The sequence below is a fragment of the Myodes glareolus genome, chromosome 9 (genome assembly GCF_982192425.1).
Source record: "Myodes glareolus chromosome 9, mMyoGla1.1, whole genome shotgun sequence".
Taxonomy (NCBI): domain Eukaryota; kingdom Metazoa; phylum Chordata; class Mammalia; order Rodentia; family Cricetidae; genus Myodes; species Myodes glareolus.
The window spans coordinates 37,703,444-37,726,414 of NC_142034.1; the positions used below are offsets into that span (position 1 = coordinate 37,703,444).

General features: G+C 48.1%; 1 long non-coding RNA gene across 4 annotated transcripts in view; it reads left to right on the forward strand.

Moving 5' to 3' along the window:
• LOC125408447 (uncharacterized) overlaps positions 1 to 20,400 on the forward strand; it is a 28,779-nt gene extending 8,379 nt beyond the window's left edge. For 3 of the 4 annotated variants that reach the window (XR_015003727.2, XR_015003728.2, XR_015003729.2), the window contains exon 3: positions 1,581 to 1,987. This is a non-coding gene — a long non-coding RNA (uncharacterized LOC125408447). Of the gene's footprint in view, positions 1 to 1,580; positions 1,988 to 18,785; positions 18,841 to 19,402; positions 19,488 to 19,654; positions 19,701 to 19,813 lie in introns of those variants that run through there. The other variant, XR_007234465.3, reaches the window with a different exon arrangement.
• Positions 20,401 to 22,971: the final 2,571 nt, after the last annotated feature.

Genomic DNA, 22,971 nt, shown 5'->3' on the forward strand with positions numbered 1-22,971 from the left:
AATAATCACTCAGAGGCTTAATAGTAATCACTCGGGCTTATCACTCTCACACTCTTACACCCTATTTATTTATTTATTTATTTATTTATTTATTTATTTATTTTGGGTTTTTGAGGCAGGGTTTCTCCGTAGCTTTGGAGACTATCCTGGAACTCAGTCTGTAGACCAAGCTGGCCTCGAACTCACAGAGACCCACCTGTCCCCGCCTCCTGAGTGCTGGGATTAAAGGCGTGCGCCACCACCGCCCGGCTAACTCTTACACTTTCAGTTAACCCACATCCTAGTTACGCTCTGCCATGTGGTGGTACCTTTCTTAGCATAGCACATTCATTTCCTGCTCCCTCTGCGTCTGGCTGCTGGCCCTCTGACTTTGCCCTTCCTCAGCCCATCTTTCTCAGTTTGGCTTTCCTACCTAGCTTTGTCCTGATCAGCTAATGGCCTGTTTGCTTGCTTCTTAAACCAATCATAGTGACATAGATTCACACGGTGTACAGAAGTGTTAGTCCACATTACTATACAACGATCATGGCCTGTTTTAAGTTTTTTTAAAAAATGGGAGGCAGTGCTGATCACTCCAGGCCAGCCAAGGCTAGCGAGACCCTGCCTCAGATCAAACAAACAAGCAATACCATTTATAAAGACCTTTTCCCCTGGGAAGCCATTCACACACTTGGACGTGTCTCATATTTTCCCTTGAATCTCAGTGTGGCATAAGTTGAGGTCCCTAAAGCTTAGGGGAACTCCTTAGGCTGCTAAGCATGGCCATGTGGAGCTCTGTCTGCTCAGTACTAACATTTCTGAAGACTTGTGTTGAGATCCCTCTTGAAGCATTGTTGGTAAATCTCTCTGTCTCTTAGTAGCTTTACCCTGCTAAGCTTGGCTTGCATCTTACCTTCATTTTTTGTTTGTTTGTTTGTTTGTTTCTGTTTTTCTGGCCAGCAGTTCACTTAGTGTTTGTTAAGTGCCACTGGGCACCAATAATGAAAATCCATACTCTGTCCCTGGGTCAGATAGAATAATGCATGACTTTTCCAGGGAAGCATCCTAAGAACTGCCCCCCCACCCCGCCAAGATGTCCTCAGCCTGTCACCCCCAGGAGAGCAGCCGAAGACACAACATGGCAGCACATTAGGAGTCACTCCTAGACTCTCTCTTAAGCAGAAATCTTTGTTTATCTATTTTTGAGGTAAGGTCTCACTATATAGCGTTTACCGTCCAGGCTGACCTCAAGCTCACAGGGACCTTGCCTGCCTCTGCCTTTGTTAGTACAAGTCTTAGAGCTGTGCGCCACCACACCTGGCTTAAAATTGATGAATTTCAACTCCATTTGATCTCCCTTTAAAGAGGGTTTGCTGTTTTTTAAAAAAGCCACTTGAGCATTAGTGATGACCAAATGTTGGGCAAATGACTCTGCAGAACAACTCTGTTAATCTAAGAACAACGTTGTTTAATCTAAGGTAAGAGGTAGGTGCCTCTACCATATCTGAGCAGGCAATCATATCTCAGATTGACATTGGGCCAGTAGCCGATGCCTGATGCAAAAATTTATACTTCTTTTATTTCTTTCCTTTTTCTTTTAGATACAAACACGAACTCTGGCCTAAAGCAATACCTGGAAATCCAGTTTCACCACTAAAGGTGTCTCCCTCCCAGCTATCTAGCTCTGAAAAGAGGAGCCATGACAAACACCACTTCCTGATCTTTGATGCTCCTGCCAATCACAGGGCTAAAAGCACCATCAGACAGCCTCATAGACCCAGCTACAGAGTTCTTCCATTCTGGCTATAAATTCCCTTTCTGGTGCCACCACCTGTGGATTTGAAAACTGTCTTGATTTATGACTTTCTTTGTTCTATTACCATAAAAACCATCATAAACTGCTCCCACAATGGAACATGGAATTTGGGGCAACCTAAATCTGAGTTTCTGGGCCATAGTCACTCATTTCTAGCTTCAGAATAAACTACCTATTCTTGTCGCCTTTGAAGTGAGAGATGTGTTTTCACATTGACAAATTGTGAAAATTTGGCTAAAATTATAATCATTGGCTAAAATTAATAACTGGAATACAATGTGCTTCTGTGTGTGTTCACGTGCACATGTGTGTGCACATAGATGGAAGCCAGTGGTCAACATGAAGCATCCTCTTCCTTCTCTCTCCACCTCATTCTTTTTAGATAGGGCTTTCTCGCTGAACCTGGAGCTCACCAATTTGGGTAGGTCCCCAGCACTGGGGCTACAGATGCACGCCATCACGCGTGGATCTTTCTTATGTGGGTGGTGGGGACCAGAGCTCAGGTCCTCACACTTGAGAGGCAAGTCACCTTACTAACCAAGGAGGTGGAACCTCCATCTGTTAAGAAAAATCCTCTCCACCGGTGCACAGAAATCCAAACAGGCCAAATCCAACTGAATTAAAATGCCCATGTTTTTAAAAAATGCAGCACTCTTGGGTGGCCAAGAGCGTGGCAGGGGAGACAGAAAACCAGGGAGCACATACAAAAGCTGGAACCACGTGTTCCTCCTCTGGGCGCCCACTTAAATACCCTGTGTGTGGGAGTGCCTGACCCTCCCCCGGGGAGGGGTCAGGACCTGGCATGCTGGGATTTGGAGTCCAGACCAAGGCAACTCCCAGGCCAGGGGGCTGGGATGGATGCGAGGGACTGGGGTGACACTTCCAACTTAACATCACACAGTCCTTAAATTAATAGCTCTTTAGGCTAATAATGACACTGTAGCCAGAATATTCCAGGAACTCAGAGAAGCGTCACCTAAAGTAGCCAGAGGGTGAAAGACTAGGGAAGTGTCCTGGGCTTGAGACCCGAGGTCTCGAGGACTGGAGACTTTGAGTAAAGTAAATCTGGGGTGTGGCTCAGCAGTAGGGTGCCCTCTGATCAACTAAGCATCATGGTGCATCTCTGTAATCTGTGCCCTCACTGGAGGCTGGGGGGCCACGGCCAGACCCCAGCTGGAAAAGAAAAGAAGAAGAAAAGAAAAGAAAGAAGAACCAATAGCTCCTTTGATGTATTTTGTAGCCCAGCACACCCAAAGAAGCTCACAACTCTGGAGGGGGCAGGGATCCTAAGTTACTTCTTTGACTACAAGAAAGGAAGCCAAGGTTCAGAGAGGACAATGACTTGCCTCAGTTGTCCAACAGGGAACGTGTGATCTGTACCCATCTCCTTCCTTCTTCCCAGGCCTCGGCGCGCTGTCTCCCCTCCCCCAGCTAACTCACATTTCCTTCCTGCTGAGACCTCACATCCATCTGGTCTTCTTGTCTGCACCCCCCAGAGTTAATTAGCAGAGATTCAGGGGAGGCTTAGAGAGAGAGAGAGAGAGAGAGAGAGAGAGATTCCAGCTTTTGTATTCCTGGATGTTGAGATTAAATCCACAGGCCCAGCAAGGTTTAATCAATAGCCCGGCTTCACCACTCCCCAACCTGGAACTCCGCCATGTTCTGACTGCGCCAAGAGTGTTGCGTTTTTGCCAGCTCTGTGCAGGCGGCAGCCCCTCCCACCCACCCTGTTTTTCTAACTGTGGAAGAGAAACCTGAAAGGTAGAGAGAAGGGGGCAGGGGCAGAGAAAGGGACACTCTCATGGGCTTCTCTTGAGAAATCGGCAGAGCCTTCTGCCCCCAACCATTTTGAAATAACAGCAACAGGATGTGTGGAAAAATCCAGCAACAGGGACGACATATGTTCTGTTCTTGCCCTACAAGAAGTGTAGGAGAAACCCAGTGATTGTCCCTGTCCCCACCTCTCTTAGTTCCACCTCAGAAGCCAGGCTCACAAGCTAGCAGGAGGTAGGGGTTGCAGTGACTTTGGGTTTTTCCAGCTGTATTCATTGACATTCAGAATTTGCTGTGGAAGGATCCCTAAAAGGGGGTGGCGGGGGAGGCTGAGCCATACTGGCAGCCTGGGTGGGAAAAAGGAAAATTAAGAGGACAGACTTTGAGCCAGGCATGGTGGCACGTGTTTTTAATGCCAGCACTCCCAGTAGGCAGATAGGCCAAACCCTGGGTTTGAGGCCAGGCTGGTGGTCTACAGAGTGAGTTCCGAAACAGATAGGGCTACACAGGGAAACCTTGTTTCAGAAAACAAAACAGAAGAGAACAAAACCAAAAAAGACTCTGGGCTGAAGAGTGCTTGCTTAGCATAGAGGCCTGGGACTGATCCCAGTCCTGTATAAATCAGGCATGGTGGTGGTGGTGGTGCACGCCTGCACTGTGATGGGGAGGGAAGAGGATTGGAAGCTCAGGGCTATCTTCTGCTACATACGGACAACCTAGTGGTCAACCTGGCCTCCATGAGGCTCTATCTCAAAATAAATAAATATGAAGACAAGAGCAGGGTATGATGGCACATGCTTTAATCCCGGGTCTCTGGGATGCTGAGGCGGGTGGATCTCTGTGGGGTTTTGTTTGTTTGAAGCAGGGTTTCTCTGTGTAACAGTTCTGGCTGTCCTGAAGCTCACCCTGTAGACCAGGATGGCCTCGAACTCAGAGATCCTCCTGCCTCTACCTCCCGAGTTCTGGAATGAGATGTGGGCGGCCACCACGCCGGCTCTTGTCAAATTTTCAATGTTCCCTTTCAGTCCTTGGCTATACGCGGATCCTACAGAGTTAACAGTGTTCTTTTCAGCCTTCACAATTGCAGGACACCCAGGAGTGCCCTCTGCTCACTTTCCACTATAAAATCTGCCCAGGAGAAGGGTAGGGCCACAGTGTCTACACAGTTCTGGTCTCACAGTTTCTCACTGAACAGAGGGCCTAAGTTCATGAACATAGCTGTAGGTGAGCCAGCATTTATAACGGTTCTTCGGAGGCCAGCCGAAGAATCTAAGCCCAAACTCTCTGCACTTGAAGTACCTGTAAGGTAGAAGTGTGTGTGTGTGTGTGTGTGTGTGTGGTGTGTGTATGTGTAAGTATCGTGAGGCTTTTGTGGTTACAGTTTCAGGGTGACTGGGGTACATATGTACTCGTAGGTACCTCCTCTGAGTCTGCACATGGGCGCCCTCTGCTGCTCCTGATCTTCCAACAGCCCCAGGCCTTTCATAGAGGAGAATGTATCCATCCAAATAACTGCTGCTTCCTCCTTGGCTGGGCTTCTTCCTTTCCCTCCGCCCCTCTCTTCCTTCTGTAGTGCTGACCGAAGGGATGGACGCACGCGTGTGCATCCACGACAGCCGCAGGAAGGAGCTGAGGCACAGGCAGGCAGCTGAGGCGTTCACCTGTGTTAGAAGAGGGCCTTACATGAGAACGTGCAAGCTGCCTAGGTGGACTGACCTTGTCTCCTTCCTTATTATGGCCACTGAGGAAGAGTGACTGGGAAGTTCGCAGGAGTGTAGTTCATTCCCGGGAGTGTAGTTAAAGTTTAATGACACCTACCCGGGATGGGTGGGAGCAGGCTGACTTCATTGGTGTCGGCCTTGTGTAGCAGCAGAAGGCTGCGCATGGATGCAATCTGCACACGCTCGCTGCTCTGCTCTTCCCCTTCTTAAAATGTTTGGGCTTTGAGCAACAGGCTCCACGTTTTCGCTGGGTGTCATTTATCAGAGTGGGGCTAGGGACAAAGACAGACAGAGAGCAGGGAGCGTGTCTGCCTTCTGGCTGCAGCTTGACCTGCCGAGGACTGTCAGAGGGCACTGGGCAAATGGGCACACCTCTCGCTGAAAATGTGTGGACGCTCACTGCTCACCGTCCATCACGCCTTGTGGCTCTAGGGCTGCACCCCTGAAAGCCTAGCTCTCAAAGTCTGTTCCTATGCAGGTGAGCTCAGCCACACGGTCATCTGCTCCAGGGCCCCAGAGTGGTCACCAAGCCCTGTTCAGTGCTCTGTGTCTGTGCTTGCTGAAGACCGGGCTCTGGAATGTGGAGGATGGCGCCCGCCAGCCTGACATCAGCTTGCAGTATCTAGATCTGATATCACAGGATGACCAGGGCTGCGGGGGACAAAAAGGTTAGCAGGTGGTCTAGGAACACACCAGGGACCAGGCTGGAGTGAGGACAGGCTCCAACCCTCCCTGTCAGATTGAACACAAGCAAGACCTTTTGGGTTTACTTGTGTCTTTGGAACCTCTTCCCACAGTAGTTTTTTGTTTTGTTTTGTTTTGTTTTGTTTTGTTTTTTCAGGGAGTTTTACTTCTTGGCACCTCTGTCATTAAAGTCCTGCTAGGCAGCTTTGTTATCTCCATCCCACTCCAGGGTAAAAACCTGCCCCAGAGGTTGCAAGACCTTCTCTTGAAAATGCTGACCCTCATCCAGAAGGAGTTGGGAGGTAAAGAGCCAGAAGAATGGTGGCATCTGGAAACTGAGGACGGCCTTCTGCAGGGCTGGGAGAGGCGGGAACCAAGTCCACAATGGGACAGAAGACAATGCCCAGGGGCTGCCTGGGTCACACGCAAATTGTGCACTCTGTCTGGCCTTCCTCAGTCCAACTCCCTTGTCTACTGATTCCAGTTCACACAAACAGCTTATTATACGTGTAATGATGCCTTCTGAACTCCATATGGAAAGTTGAGCAACTCCTAGCAGCTCGTAGAGGGGGGCCAGAGGCGTTTCAGCACCACAAGGTGGACAGCACCCCTGCGGCTACTGGGGAAGCCTTCGGTGGCTGCGTCAGCTGGGCTCCTACTCCTCCCTCCCCCTTTCACCCGGATCGTCACACAGGTTTATCCCTGTGGAGAGATCATCTCCGCCGGGCAGAGCTGTCACATGGGCTTCAGGACCAAAGGTTGTGTGGGTCCCGGAGCTGAGCTCAGAGCATCCGAGATAAAGAGTGCAAGAAGTGGGGAGAGGGGCAGAGTTCCTGAAAGAGCAGGCGCCCAAAGCCTTGGAGTGGGTGTGGGGGAGGGGAAGCTCCTTGGAGTTACAGTGTAAACACCTTGGTCCCTCCGGCTCCTGCAGGCCAGGCCAGGCCAGCATGCTCAACTCTAACCTCTGACTCTAGGTTGAAAAGTCACTGGAAGCACCCGCAAGGGAGATAGGAACACCGAAGGTCTTAGCACTGGTTAAGGCAGAGCAGACCAGCCAGCTGGCCCAGTTCCCTGGGAGCCCTGCAAAAGGTCCTCTGCAGGGTTACCATGATAATTCTCCTTCCATGCAATCGAGAATCACCACAGCTGGGAGATAGAGGCCTGCAGTCCACAGGGGATCTCAGGGTGGGCGGCCAGCATCTTCAGGCCAGGCAGCCAGAGGAGCTAGGAGCAGAATGGAATCCAACACTCTGAATACGCGGCTTGTCCTCCAGCACCGCCTGCCTCTCCAGGATTGGCGGTGCCTGCCTCCCTGGCAGTGTACCAGACAAGTAAGAAGTCCACAGTGACACAGTGTGGCCCTGAGATCCTGAGACTGGGTGGTCAAAGACAGGGTGTACTTGGGGATCGCGCAGGCAATTTAAGTCTTTCGAGTCTCCTGAGTTTGACTCTTGGGGCAGGCACACAGCTGGGAAGGGACTTGACCAGAATCAGGTGTTGGGCACAGGTTCCTGGACTTCTTCCAAAGTTTGTTTATGCAACTTGAGGAAGTTTTTCCTTCAAGGACAAGTCACACCCAGGACATTCTTTTGGACTTGAGCCTGGACAAGAGGCAAGATGAAACCCTGTTATCCCTGGAGAGTGGGTGGGGGCAGGCCAAGCTTCCTGGGGTTGGTAGGTACATCCTGGTGGAACCCAGTCCTCTAGGTGACCAGTGAGGACTACATTTTCCACCCACAATGGTAGGTCTTTCCTTCTTGTGATAACATAGTCTTGACTCCCATTGATTGCTAGAATGTATGTTTTCTTGCAAGAGGCAAGGCTTGAACCATCTCCCCACTCTGTCTCCCCACTCTGTGTCTCCCCACTCTGTGAGGTGCAAGAAGTAGCAGGGAAGAGACTGCCAGGGGAGCTGTGGGTATTGAGCTCTTGTTAAGACGGTGACCAAAGGTGTCACATGTTCTGGGAGCAGTGGGGCTCAAAAGAAATCAACTGAGGATTTGGAGAGATGGGTCAGAGGTTAAGAGCACTGGCTGTTCTTTCAGAGGTCCTAAGTTCAATTCCCATCTGGTGGCTCACAATCATCTGTCATGAGATCTGATGCCTTCTTTGGGTGTGTAAGCATACATGCAGGCTGAACACTGTATACACAATAAATCTTTTTTGTTTTGTTTTGTTTTTCGAGACAGTGTTTCTTTGTGTCTCAGCCCTGGTTGTCCTGAAACTCACTTTGTAACTTTGTGGACCAGGCTGGCCTCCTACTCACAGAGATTTGCCTGCTTCTGCCTCCCAAGTGCTGGGATTAAAGATGTGTGCCACCATCACCGGGCCTCAAATAAATCTAAGAAAGAAAGGAAGGAAGGAAAGGAGGGAGGGAGGGAGGGAGGGAGAGAGGGAGAGAGGAAGGAAAGAAGGAAGGAAGGAAGGAAGGAAGGAAGGAAGGATGGAAAGAAAACAGCTGCCTTCTTGCCCCGAGAGTCACAGATGTGTGGAGGAGTGAACCCTCCAGGGCAGACCTCAGCTGATGGTTTTCCTCACATTTCATTTTTGTTTTGCCTTTTGAGACTGTCTCACGTAGCTCAGGCTAGCCTCAAATTCATCATGTGCTCAAGAATAGCCTTGAACATCCAGTCCTTCTTCTGCCTCCCATGTTCCCACAGGGATACACTACCATACTTAGTCTTACACAGCGCTGGGGATCCAATTCAGGGCTTCAAACATGCTTGGCAAGTGCTTGGCAAGTAGTCTGACAACTGAGCTGCTTCCTCAGCCCCTCGCATTTTAAACACCTCACTCCTCCCAGCCCATCTCTAAGTCTCCTTACACATACGACAGGGATGGTCTGCTCTTCGGCTGGGCAATCCCAGGCCTGAGGCCCAGGCCACCTTCCTGACTCTCTCCTGCCCTCACATTTGAACCCTCCTTCAGTTATGCAGTTGGGCCTCATCTTTTGAGTTAGGAATCTGGACAGTTCTGAGAGACAGTTGCTCAACTGTGACCCGACCAACAGAAGAGGAGGATCAGAAGCAAGAGAGGACACAGCGTGGGCATCTTCTTGTCAGGAACTGGAGTCCAACCTGCTGACCACGATGCAACGATAGAATAATAGCTTCCAATTATTGGCCAAGGACTCCATGTCTCTGCCAGACAAAATGCAGTGTTACACGAACCATTTCATTTAATTCTGTTTGTAAGCTGCGATCTGCGTTCTGCGATGACGCCATCACAAATACAGCTGGTGAAAGTCGCATCACTTAGATCATCATCAGGAAAGCAAAAGCTAGGATGGAACCCCTGCTTCAGCTGCCTCTTGGGTGCTTTTCTGGCCTTGTAGATGCTTTCCTTGGTAGAGCCTTGATAGTCAAAACGGACTGGACCCTCTGGCCAAGACAAACATCTGAAAAAGAACACACAAAGTGGCAGACCTAGGGGAGTCGGGCTAGGTCCAGAGGGCGGGGGAGAGCCTTAGAGTTAAGCGTGCGAAGAGGGGAGACTCTCTCTCAAACTTCCACAATCCTTTCCAGATTGGACACTCAGGAAAAGGTGGCTTCCTCAGCCTGCTCAGGTCTCTCATCTGTACATGTGGCTCTTGTCGGAGAGAGCTAGTGGCTGAGCTGGGAGTTCAGTCCAAAGGAAGAGCATGCAGATCCTGGCCTGGGTCATTGGTGAGATGTAGGACCAGAAGGTACCGTAGGTCCACACAGCAACCAGTGTAGGCCTTACAAAAATAAAGCTCTTAATCGGGGGAGCAAGGACCATGCCTGATTTATCCAGTGCTGGCCCAGTACCAGATAAGAAAAGAACAGCAAAATTTCCCCAATGAACAGGACCAGGTGTTTGTTTTTTTGTTTTTTGTTTGTTTGTTTGTTTGGTTGGTTGGTTGGGTTTTTTTGTAGTTCTTCTTCTTCTTCTAATGCTTCAGTTTCCGTAGTGACAGCATCCAGGCTGGGGGAGAGCCTGACTGGGATGCATGTTCCTGTCTGCAAAGCTTTGGAACATGTGGCCAGAATAAGACACTGATATCCAATGGGAGAGGCAGGGGTTGATCCTGGGTTTGCAGGCCTGGTACCCCTAAGGGACTGGGATAGATGATTTTATTTTAGGGTGTTTGAGGCAGGGTCTAATTATGTAGCTATGGCTGTCTTGGAACTTGCTTTGTAGACCAGGCTCGCCTTGAACCCACATGCCTCTGCCACCTGAGTGCTGGGATCAAAGGTTAAAGGTATGTGCTCCACCTCCTGGAGATTTTATGTTCATATTCATTTAGTTCTTGTTTGGTTGAGACAGCATTTTGATATGTCTCCCACGCTGGCCTTAAATGACATATCCCTTTGCTTCAATCTCAAGTGCTGGGGTTACAAGTAAATAACACACACTGACCCCTCTCATTCATTTTATGTGTAGAATTGAAGCAGAATAGAAAGGAGAAATGATGGGGACACAGGAGGAGAACCATGAGAATGGAGATCTGGCTGACCTATCTGCTCACATAGTCAGGAAAAGTCAGGCCCAAGTTGTGTTTGCTTGTTTTCTTTAAACAAAAGCAAACAACAACAACAACAAAATGGGGCTAGAGAGGAGGTTCAGAGGCTAAGAACAGTGGCTGTTCTTGTGTGTGTGTGTGTGTGTGTGTGTGTGTGTGTGTGTGTGTTATTGTTTTTGTTGAGCTCTACATTTTCCTCTGCTCCCCTCCCTTCCTCCCACTCCCCTTCTATCCTCTCCCATGGTTCCCAAGCTCCCAATTTACTCGGGAGATCTTGTCTTTTTCTATTTCCCATGTAGATTAGATCCATGTATGTCTCTCTTAGGGTCCTCTTTGTTGTCTAGGTTCTCTGGGGTTGTGAATTGTAGGCTGGTTTTTCTTTGCTTTATGTCTGTTTAGTTGGGGGCTTCACCCCAGGCCCCTGGTATTTTGAGTCACCTCCCCTGGGAGTTGCCTCAGTCCAAACTCCACCTCCAAGAAAGCCCACCAAATGGTGACCCCTCCCCAGGGAAGGTCAAGACCACTCCCACAGGCTATTTAAACTGCCCCCCCCAATGAACACGTGGTCTCCCGTTTTTTTCCTGGTTTCTCCCGTTCTCCTTTCTTCTCTCCTGTTTTCCTGGGGGCCACCTGGGAGTGTTAGCATTCATTAAACCTGGGCATCTTCTAATTCGGTCTGATTTGGTCTGATTGGGATTATTGTGTTGGCGGAGAGATTTGTTGGCTAAGGAAATATATTTAACAATGTTTAAAAGTCACTTATGAGTGAGTACATATTATATTTGTCTTTCTGGGTCTGGGTTACCTCACTCAATTTGATGTTTTTTAGATCCATGTATTTCAAGATTTTTTTTTTCCACTGTGTAGTACTCCGTTGTATAAATGTACCACAACTTCTTTATCCATTCTTCGGTCGAGGGACATTTAAGTTGTTTCCAGGTTCTGACTATGACAAATAATGCTGCTATAAACATAGTTGAGCACATGTCCTTATGGTATGATTGAGCATCCTTTGAAATATACCCAAAAGTGGTATTGTATTACTGGTCTTGAGGTAAATTGTTTACTAATTTTCTGGGAAATTGCCATACTGATTTCCAAAGCGGCTGTACAAGTTCACACTCTCACCAGCAATGCAGAAGTGTTCCCTTTACCCCACATCCTCTCCAGCACAAACTGCCACCAGTGTTTTTGATCTTGGCCATTTTTACATGTCTAAGATGGAATCTCAGAGTTGTTTTGATTTGCATTTCTCTGATGGCTAAGGATGTTGAGCATTTCCTTAACACTGGCTGTTCTTCCAGAGGGCCCAGGTTCAGTTACCAGCCCCCACATGGCAGCTTACTACTACCTGTAACTTCAGTTTCAGGGGATCTGACACTCTCCTTGGGAACCGCACATTCATACAGGCAGAGCACTCATACATGTAAAATAAATCTAAATTTGTAAAATTGTCAAGACAGGGTTTCGTGTAGCCCAACTGCCTTCCAACTCAATATGTAGCCAGAATGATGTCGAATTTACTCTCCTGCCTTCACCTCCCTAGTGCCGGGATGACAGATATACTATACTATGTTTAGAATCAACCTTAAAAAAAGATTTAATTAAAATTTTTGTTTGTTTGTTTGATTGTTTTCATTTTCTGAGACAGGGCTTTTCTATGTAGCTTTGGAGACTGTCCTGGAACTTTCTCTGTAGACCAGGCTAGCCTCAAAACTCACAGAGATCTACCTGCCTCTGTCTCCTGAGTAGTTCAAAAAAATTTATTTAGCCAGGGGTGGTGGTGGTGCGCACTTTAATCCCAGCACTCAGGAGGCAGAGGCAGGCAGATCTCTATGAGTTCGAGGCCAGTCTGGTCTACAAGAGCTAGTTCCAGGACAGGCACCAAAGCTACAGAGAAACCCTGTCTCAAAAAAAAAACAAAAGAAAAAAATTATGTTTATGTATATGAGTTTGTATGTGCACATATCTGAATGTGGGTACTCAAGAGGGTGTTGGATGCCCTGGAGATGGAGTTAAATATGGGTGCTGGAAACTGAGTTTAGTCCTCTGGAAGAGCAGAGAGCATTCTCTCTCTGCCTCCTACCATCCTTTGAGACAGGGTCTCACTCTGTGGTCCTACCTGCCTAGAACTCGCAGAGACTCACCTGCTTCTGCTTCACAGGTGATGGGATTGAAGCCATGAGTTACCCACACCTAGCTCGGAAAGCTCTTTAATCCTTAAACCATCTCTCCAGGCCAGGATGTCAACCTTTCAGATGGTCCCATGAGGACCTGACTTTGCAAACTCTGTTTTAGAGAAGGGGTTTCATCTTAAGTCATATAATGATCAGGGGCCTGCTCTCAGCTCCAGAAACGTGCTGTGATAGCAGAATTTTAATGGATATCCTGAAAATAGCCAATTAAAGAGCTAGGGAGCAGGGCCATAAAATTTAACGAGGTCCAGATGTTCCTGAGAGGCATCCTGTCCTTGAAGATACCCTTGTCAGTTATTAATGGCTTTTCGTTAGGTTTTTGCGCCCAAACACTGACCAGTGGTTTCAGAAACTACATTACCCTATGCCCTCCTTACCCAGTCACAAGATGACAGGACATGAATTCCCCTGATTATGGCATTTCCTCTTTAAAAGTTCTCTCCTCCCTGGGTTCATGGTCTTACTTTTTTTCACTTACCAGGCTGGGGTGGTGGAAAGAGGTGGTCCAAACTCAGGTTTGTAAAATAAAGACCCTTATGTAATTTGCTTTGGAAACCAGGCTCCGTGGATTCATTTGCGGACCAGTAACTTGAACATAACAGTCCTTGTGTGTGAACTCTGCTCAGTGTCCTCCCCTGGAAGCCCCATGCAGATTCTCCACTATCTACGGTTCTAACACTCCTGACTGCTTCTCCACCTGTTTTCAACACCGATGCCTTTGAAGAGGAATCTATTGGAAGTGGTCCAGCATGTCTGAGAGTTGGGCTAATGGCCTGGGTTCCCAACATTTCTGTAGTCACAGTTCCATTCCACAGATCTGTAAAACAACGCTTTAGGGAAACCAGGCCACACGAGGCCTCCTTTACTAGGTAGTCTTCGCCTTTGCCAGGGTGATACACAGTTACTGGATACACAGTTCTGACCAAACCACTCCCTAGGCTCCCCCAGCACAGTGGCTCCTAGCCCAAGTCTTTCCCTCATTCAGTGGAGAGAGGTTGTTTCCTCTTGCTGGTTTGATCCCCAACTTTCCTCTTTATCAATGTCCGCCCCACCCACATTCCTCACCTTGGAACTAGTCTGGGTGGTGGTTCAAATAGCAATGTCGCTGAAATTAAGGTGCTTCTGGGCATGGTGGCACAGCCTTTTGTGAACTGAGTGTCCCAGAAGAAAAAATAAAAAACAAAAACCCACACCTGGTAAAGATTCTACTTAAAGAACTTCTGTAACAATGTTACAGATCCAATGCCAAGTTGGCTTGGGCTATCCTTAGCCCCCCTTAATGGCCATTTTTGTCCACTTCTGCCTCTGTGTTAACACTCTACGACGATTACGTAAACCTTTGAAATGCAGTAACAGACCCCTAGCTTCTACCAACGCCAATGCTAAGAATGTCATCAGAAAGCATTTGCTGTCTCCAGCAGATCTTTGCCCTGCTCTGCTGTAACTTTCCTGATGTTCCCACCAACGTCTTTGAAAGTACCTTGATTTATGACCCACTTTTGCTCTGCATTGATAAAAACACCAAGCATCTGCTGCCATGTAGCAACATGTTGTTTGGAGCAGTCTGTACCTGGGTTATTAGGGTCATTCATATTTGGCTCCAGAATAAACTCGTTTATTGCCCTTGAGATGAGAATTGTATTTTGTATTGACATTTGTAATGCCAGCCCAGGGAGTTGGCTGCTGGAATATCAGCAGTTCAAGGCCAGCCTTAGCTTTATATGGAGTCTGAGGGCAGCCTTTGGCTCCAGAATGAACATTCTTGCTTTCTTCTTGTTGAGAACTGTATTTTGTATTTATACCCATAATTCCCAGCCCTTGGAGGTAGAGGCCAGCATTAGCTGCATGAGACCTTGTCTCAAACAAACAAACAAAGCAGAAACAAAACCTCAACAACAACAACAACAACAAAACCTTAATAAACAAACAAAAACAACAACTAAAAGGCTGGAGATGGCTCAGCGATTAAGAGCACTTGCTGCTCTCTCTGGCAGAGAACCTGGGTTCAGTTTCCAGCGCTCAGTAGTGGCTCACAACAGTCAGTAACTCTTGTGCTAGAGGATCTTTGCTCTCTGGATGGGTACCCTGTGACTCAGGAGAATACATAAAATCAGCCTGCTCAGAAGTGAATTTCTGGTAAATGCGACATGAAACTCGAAGGTATTATGCTAAGTGAAGGAAGATCACACTTCATTCAGGACCACATACCACCTGATCCCGTTTATATGAAATGTTTAAGAGGAGGCAAACACAGAGGCAGAAAGTAACTCAGTAGCTGTCTTGACTGAGAGGATGGGAGGATTTTGAAGAGGTGAGTTGGGTGTCAAAGTGTCTTTGTTCTAAATTTGAGACAGTGCTGGGATTTGAAGGTGATTTTTGTCCCTTGAATGTACACAGGAATTAATGACCAAAGTCATGCATTAATGTTATTCAGGGAGTAGAGGGCCAGGGTGGTGTACCTGCCTTTAATCTCAGCACTTGAGAGGTAGAGGCAAGAAAATACCCGTGTTAAGGCCAGCCTGATCTTCATAGTGAATTCCAGGTTGGTTGGGTCCACACGGTGAGATCCTATCTCAGAAGACTACAACAGCAATAATAAAAACTAACAGGCACAATGGCAGGAGCTGAAGCTCCCAGGGTGATGGGAGCCACACCTGTGATAAACATTTTATGACCCTGACTGACTAAATCTCCAGTGACTGTGGATATCTGGAATGTTATCGATGGGGAAGCAAATCATCCCAGACTGTGAATAGCACCCTAACAGCCAGCTGGTGCCCACTACCTCTGGGCGTGACCTAAGGTCCTTATGACTATTGGGTACGTTAGTTTGGAATTTACAAGCATACATCTAGTTTCCACCAACCTGGTGTCTATCAGATGTGTCCTTGCTCTGTTGTAACTACCTATAGCGTTATTTCCACGAGTGAAGGTCAGGGAACAGCTCTGCGGAGTTAGTTCTGTCCGTCCACATTCATATGGTGTGACAGCTGATCTTGGTTGCCAACATAACATACCCGGGAAGAAGGAACCTCATTTGAAGAATTGCCCAACAGATTGGCTTGTGGACGTGTCTGTGGACCACTGTCTTGTTTGTTAACAGATGCAGGGGGCCCAGGCCACAGTGGGCAGCGTCATGCCTATCCACTTAGGCCTAGGCTGTCTGTAAGAAAGCTGGATGAGCCTAACTGGAGGATCTCTGTGTGTTGGAGGCCAGCCTGATCTCCAGAGCCAGGCCAGACATGGCTCCATAAAGAGACTTTGCCTCAAAAGCAAAACAACGACAAGAAAACATAGGTGAGCGCAAGCCGGAAGGAGCAAGGCAGTAAGCAGTGTCTCTCCGCTGGTTCTGCTCGAAGCACCAGCCCCGAGTGCCTTTTTTGGCCTCCTTCCATGATGAACTATAGCCTATAAGCCCAATAAGCCCTTTCCTCCCCGAGGTGATCTCAGCCATGGTGTCTCATTCAGCAACAGAAAACCAAACCGGGACGCTTGGCTCTCGAGCTGAACTCCATTATCTGGTTTTCGTGGCAAGTGTCTTTGCCAGCTGAGCCACTGCACCAGCCCCTCTCCATCAATGTATTTTTAGTTGTTTATACTTATTTTTTTTTTTTTTGAGACAGGGTTTCTCTGTGTAGCCCTGGCTGTCCTGGAACTTGCCCTGTAGACGAGGCTGGTCTCCAACTCAGAGATTCACCTGCCTCTGACTGCCCAGTGCTGGGATTAAAGTCGTGCACCACCACAGCCTGGTGTTCATCAATGCATTTTTAAAGGACCTTGATTTATGATTCTCATTGTACTGTAAAACAAGCAAACAAACAAAAACAACAACAACAAAAAAAAACCCAACCCTTCATGAAATCAGTATTACGATGAAACATAGTATCCGGGACAACTTAAATCTACTACATTCCTAGACCATGGTCATGTTTGGTCACACATGTTCATATTTGACTCCAGAATAAAATGATCTCTCATTTCCTCTGAAGGGAGAGTTGAGTTTTGCGTTAGTGGTGGTGACTGTACAGCTCCAAACAGACTAACAGCCACTGAACTGTGTGCTTTAAAAGAATGTATTAGAGTGCAGTGTGGTCCCAGCAGTGAGGAGACTCAAGAGTTCAGGGCTATCCTCAACTACATGGTGAGTTTGAGGCTAGCTTGGTTTACATTGTTGTGGGAATTTGTTTTTTGTTTTGTTTTTGTTTTTCAAGACAGGTTTTCTGTGTAACTTTGGAGCCTGTTCTGGAACTAGCTCTGTAGACCAGGCTGGCCTCGAACTCACAGAGATCCACCTACCTCTGCCTCCTGAGTGTGTGTGCACCACCACCCGGCTGTTGTGGGAATTTGATCTGACGCCAATTGTATTGGAGCAGCTTGGCCCAGTGGGTGTGGTCTTCTCTGGGGACAGTGACCTGAGAAGAACTGGGGACAAGGGGTCACACACTCTTTTGGATAGTGGATGAGCAGACAGCAAGCCACGGTTTGGAGATTCCTCGTCGCCTTTCAGAAAGGAGGTTACAACAGCAATCGCGAAGATCTGGTTCCCCAGGGGAACAGTGGAGCAGCTGGTGACGCGGCACAGATAGTCCTCATTCTGTCTTGTAACCATTGTGCATAGATTGATATTAATAAAAAAATTCCCTCTATACTACATGAGACTCTGCCTCAAAAACAAAACAAACAAACAAACAATACCACAGTCAACTGACCAGGAAAATACTGAATTATTTGGTGTGAGATTTATATCTCAATAAAGGTTCTTTTATTTTTTAATGTACATTGGGGTTTGCCTGTATGTATTGTCTGTACGTAGATGCTACATCCCCTGGAGCTGAAGCAACAGACAGTTGTGAGCTGCCATGTGGGTGCTGGGAATTGAACCCAGGTCCTTTGGAAGAGTGGCCAGAGCTCTTAACCACTGAGTCATCTCTCCAACCCCTCAATAAAGTTGTTAAAGACAGTTATCTTTGAAAGACCCCCGAGGGATGTCTTCCTTTCGAGAGAGGCCCCGGACCCATGAATCAGACGAAACCACACTTACGGATGCAAACAGCAAGAGGTTTATTCGAATACACAGGTACCTGGGGCGACAAGATCTCTCGGAAGACTTGCGCGCCCCCAGGTTGGGGTGAGGGGTTCTTATAGGAGAGCAAAAGCGCAGGTACAGAAGCGAAAAGCGTGGTTACAGGGATTCATTCCATTGGTCAATTCAAATAAGGCTAAGCATGCACGCTGAGTGGCAAATTCTTGACCTTTCACCTAAATACCAAGGAGGGGGTTGTCCAGGGGCTTCCTGTTTTTCTTATCTCTTCCTGCTTTCCTAGCTGGAGCCTGACTTGTTTGTCCCTAAGGACCTATATTCTAGCACCACGGGTGGTATTCCTTTCTTTTTTCTTTTCATCTTAACCCAGAGATGGTCTGTTGGCATCTTATGGGTGTAGGAGCCAGCCATGATAAGCTAAATAGAAACAGACACCCCAGACACCCCCCCCAACACACACACAAAGGAAGTTCTTTATTTCCAACCATTATCACCTGCCAGAGTAGGACTTGGTCATCAATAAGTTTAATGAAGGCCTGAGTCTCAGTAGTTGATCCTGAAGCAATACCTGGTTGCAGGAAGGACCATAAACCGAGACTGCCCAGGCACCACCCAGAAACAGACCATCCAAAGGAAATGCCTAAAGTTCCAACTGTTGTAGATAGGATCACCTGCCAGTACACAATCACCAAGACACCCCTAGACAAATGTCAGCCAATCAGGGGTCCTGGACCTTAAAAACCCCTCACCCTCACCTTTACTACTATAAAAACCCAACTCTCACTGAGCTCGGGGCTCTCCAATTATTCCAATACGTTGGACATGCAGAAAGACCAAGTTTGCAAACTTGTATAAAATAAAAGCTCTTTGCTTTTACATAGGGGACTCAGTCTACTTGTTGGTTTTGGGGGGACTTTGCAGATCTGGGCATAACAATGGGAGGTGGCAGTGACTTTGGTTTTATTTTGTCTTAGTATCTCATGGCCTGAAGTAGCCTTTTTCTGCCTAATAGTAGGACAAAATGAGCTGGCTGAGGTCTGGCTGTGAGAATTAGGTCCATTCTGGATGTCATGGTCTCTGCTTTTGTTCCCAGGTCTCTGATGATTCTCAGAAGCTCGCTCAGTCAAACCCTTGGGGCCCACAGGAATGTGAGTAAATGCTCTTGGGAAGGTCCCCAGAAGCTCTCATCCCAGCCTCCTGCTGCTGTTGGGCTGCTTCCTTTAGTGGGACACTTGGAGGGGGAGGGGGACACAGCCAGAGGAGGGTTTTTGTTCATCTGCGGCTGTGGTGGACTCCCCTGCAGGCAGGGGAAACAATGATCCACAAAGAGACATGAATGAAACTCGGCTTAGCCCGGTTTTATTTATTTACTTATTTGTTTTCCACTCATTCAATTTTTTTTTTTTTTTTTGAGTTGGATTCTTTCTGTTCTGGAACTCACTCTGTAAACCAGATTAGCCTCAAAGTCACACAGATCCATCTGCCTCTGCCTCTGGAGTGCTGGGATTAAAGCACTAGCCAGATCTCACTGTAACTGGTGCTGGTACCTCTAGAGTCTGGCCCTAAGATAACACAGAAGTCTCTTAGGCTGTTGTAGGGCACAAGTGACCTCACTCATGACAGTGGGGCTTGTGCTCTAAAAGCAGTGCTCAAGATTTAGGGGGAAAGGTCTTGGCCAAGTACAAACATAAACCCTGGGAAATTCTGCAGAGCTGGCCTCATCAGTGGCTTGTGAAACGACACCATTCCTGGCATTGCAGGAAGAGTGGCTCATGCACCTCACTCTGTTAAAGAGGTAAGCTATGCGTTTAACTTTCCTGGCTTTTCCAGGCCTTGTAAGTATGCACAAAGACTTTTTGCCCCTACCTGTTGCTACTGCAAAATATTTAGTGGTAGCCTTCCTAGTCCATTCTACCTTCCTAATCACATCCACCATCTCTTCTCCCTCTCTTGGTCCTCAAGGCTTCCCGCACTTACTTGCCCATCTAAGGAGGACAGTACGCTGGAGGTGAGAGGAAAGGGGGGTGATCCGCAGTCATTTCAGGCCCTGGTAAGGTGGGAAATTTGCCTGACTCCCCTCTCCACTGTGAGACTCAGGATTGACTGACCTTCTCCCAGCAGGTACTGAAGGCACCGGAAGTCACCATTTTTTTTTGTTTTTTTTGTTTTTTCTTATTTATTTATTTAAAGAATTTCCGCTTCCTCCCCTCCTCCCAATACCCTCCTGAAGTCACCATATTTTTTTTTATTTTTGATCAGAGAATGTTAGGGGAAATTCTAGAGACAAAGTTGGTTGGAGATGTAGGGCCCAGCAAAGACATGCTCAATAGAAGCCAGAGTTTCAGATTACCCTAAGGCAATACCTGGTTCCAAGAAAGACCACAAACTGAGACCACCCAGGCACCACCTAGGAATGGGTCAGCCAAGGGGAAAGTACCTAAGGTTCCAAAGAAAATTCCTAAAGTTCCAACTGTTGTAGATAGCATCACCTCACCTGATGTCCCTTAGCCTGGCACACACCCATCCCTTTTCACCAAGGCACCCCTAGACAAATGTCAGTCAATCAGGGGTCCTGAACCTTAGAAATCCCTCACCCCAACCTCTGCTAATGATAAAACCCCCAACCTCCACTGAGCTTGAGGCTCTAATTGTGTTGGACACAAGAAGAGTTCAAGTTTGAACTTGAATAAAGGCCCTTTGCTTTTACATACAGGACTCGGTCTCCTTGTTGGTTTTGGGGGGACTCTGCAATCTGGATATAACAGAAGCAGAGGAACTGAAGGTCTACTGAAGTGGAGTAGATCAGGTTTGGAGTCCCAGCCCCTAGTTCCTACCCCCTCCCCACCTACCCTAGCTACCCAGGTGCCACTGGCCTGTCTGGAATTTAGCTTTCTAGCCTACAATTGAGAGAAAGGTAACTGAGCTCGGTCATCTGGGTGCTGCATGCTCAGCTTGCCTCTGGACCAAGCCCTTCAGACAACCTCATCTCCTTGAATCTGGAGGACAAAGACCCAAACCTCAGCTCAGACTGCAAAGAACATGTCTTCTCTGGCTTGGGTAACAGAGATGAAGCAGTTCCCTAGGCAACAGGACCGAAGCAGAGCGGAGCCAGGAAGATGCTTCACCGGCCCTGTTTCTTCACTGTAGCCCTCCAATATCCGGGGCACAGAGCGGAGTCAGAAAGATGCTGCACCCGCCATGTTTCTTCACTGTAGCCCTCCAGTATCAGGAGCTCAGCTGTGGCTGTTTGAATCTGTTCAGGATGAATGCTGTCCCATCTCATGGCTGTTTGAATCTGCTCAGGAAGAATGTTGTCCCATCTCAGGGCTGTTTGAATCTGCTCAGGAAGAATGCTGTCCGTCTCCTGTCCCATCCCCATCGCACCCCCTCACCCCCCCCCCCGTGTCCAAGAGGGTCTGAACTGCTTTAAACCCAGGGAGGTAGCCACAAACCCCTGCTAGGTGCCTGGCTGCCCCAAAGGGTTTTTCAAATACAACACTGATACTGTACTTAAATACTGGTTTAGTTCACACAAGCCCTTTAGGCACAACCCTGTTTTTGTCAATACCTCTGACCTTAAGTCATGCTGGGTTTGTGTTTTTGGGGGTGAGGGTTAGCCCTTTCCCTGAGCTGTGAATATCAGGTTACAAACTTAGCTTCCTTGTGTTCTGACCTCCATCTAGGCAGCCTAGCAGCCAGGTGTGATTGCACACATCTTTAATCCCAGCACTTGGGAGGCAGAAGCAACTGGATCTCTGTGAGTTCAAGACCAGCCTGGTCTACATAGGTCTCTTAAGCCTGTCTCACCCCTCCCCCCTATACAAAATACTGGCCTAGCAGAATTGAATCAAAATCCTGCCTAATCTCGTCTACAATTCCCACCGTTTTACTGTCTTCTTACCCCTGGCCCTTAGGGATCTGGAAACAATCCTGCCCCGTCCAGATCCCCCAGACAGCAGAGGGCTTGCAGTCATGTGTTGTGGCTCCTGGCTTAGGCTAAAGATCCATACTATGGCTGAATATAGTTTGTCCCCTGTGTGTTGGAGGCTTATGTCCAATATGATGATGTGAGAGGCAATGGGACCAAGGGTTGGAGAGATGGCTCAGCCACTTTGGAGCTGAGCTGCTCTGGAGGACCTGGGATCAATTTCCAGCACTTACACACAGGGTGGTTCACAGTTGTCTATGTCTTCAATTCAAAGGCAAGATTCCAGATCCCGAGTTGCAAACTCCTTTGCTGAGGAATTCTGATCTTCTTGACTGTTTGACCTTATAGTGGAGGGAAGGGCTGTGGCTGTCTGTGGAAGCTGGTCAAGTCCTTCCAGAGGCATGGGAGAGAGAGAGAGACAGGGAAGGAGAGAGATGAGTATAGAGGGAGGAAGAGAGGGAGAGAGAGAGAGACTCACCAACTCACCGCCTGGCATGTGTATGGGGCGGTCAAGGCAATGGCTTTGTACCACTTTTCCCAGAAGTAACTGTACCACCATTTGGTAGCCAGGAGGAAGACTTGAGATCATGGAAGGTCAGAGGACCTTCCTCTGGAATTTGTTTTTCCAAAGAATTCATAGGACAGTCCTGAAATGGTGGGTCCCGTGCGCCAGTGCCTGTGACTTCCAGGTGGAGTGCCGTCTGTCTTGCCTTCCAAGCCACCTGCCCTCTAGACTGGCATTGCCCTCCCTGTCCTTCTCAAGTTTCCAAGGTGAGTTCAGTTTTAAACCTGTGGGGCAGAACATCTCTGAGATTAGCATGTGTGGTAGCAGGCTGGAGTAGGCTGAATTTAGAACGGTGACTGAAGGTAGGGGCATCTCTCTAGCCTTTACAGGCAAGCCCTACATACTTCAGCACCCTGGGCTGGACAGCACCTTTAGGCGGCTAGTGGCGCCCTAAGTGGAGGGCTCCAGCTGTGCTCACTCCCTAGCCAAAGGTCTCATAGAGAGCGCCAGGTGTGAGGAGGAGAACCCTGATGTGGGAGAGGGGACTGTCAGGTGCCCCTTGTCTGAATGGCTCTCAGGCTGGCCAACAGGAGGAATTTGGAGACCATAGCCGTCTATGGTCCTGGAAAGCCTCAACAGGCTGGCATGGCTTGGGGTCAGAATGGGGTGCAGGGTTCCTGTTAGAGAATCACATCATCTATCCACCTCCCAACTCCTGAACCTGGGCTACCTTGATCAGATACATTACACAGGTTTGCTCTTATCTGGGGTCAGTCCATGTCCTAAGGCTCCAAAGCTGGGAGGGAATCAGCAGTGTGTGTGTGTGTGTGTGTGTGTGTGTGTGTG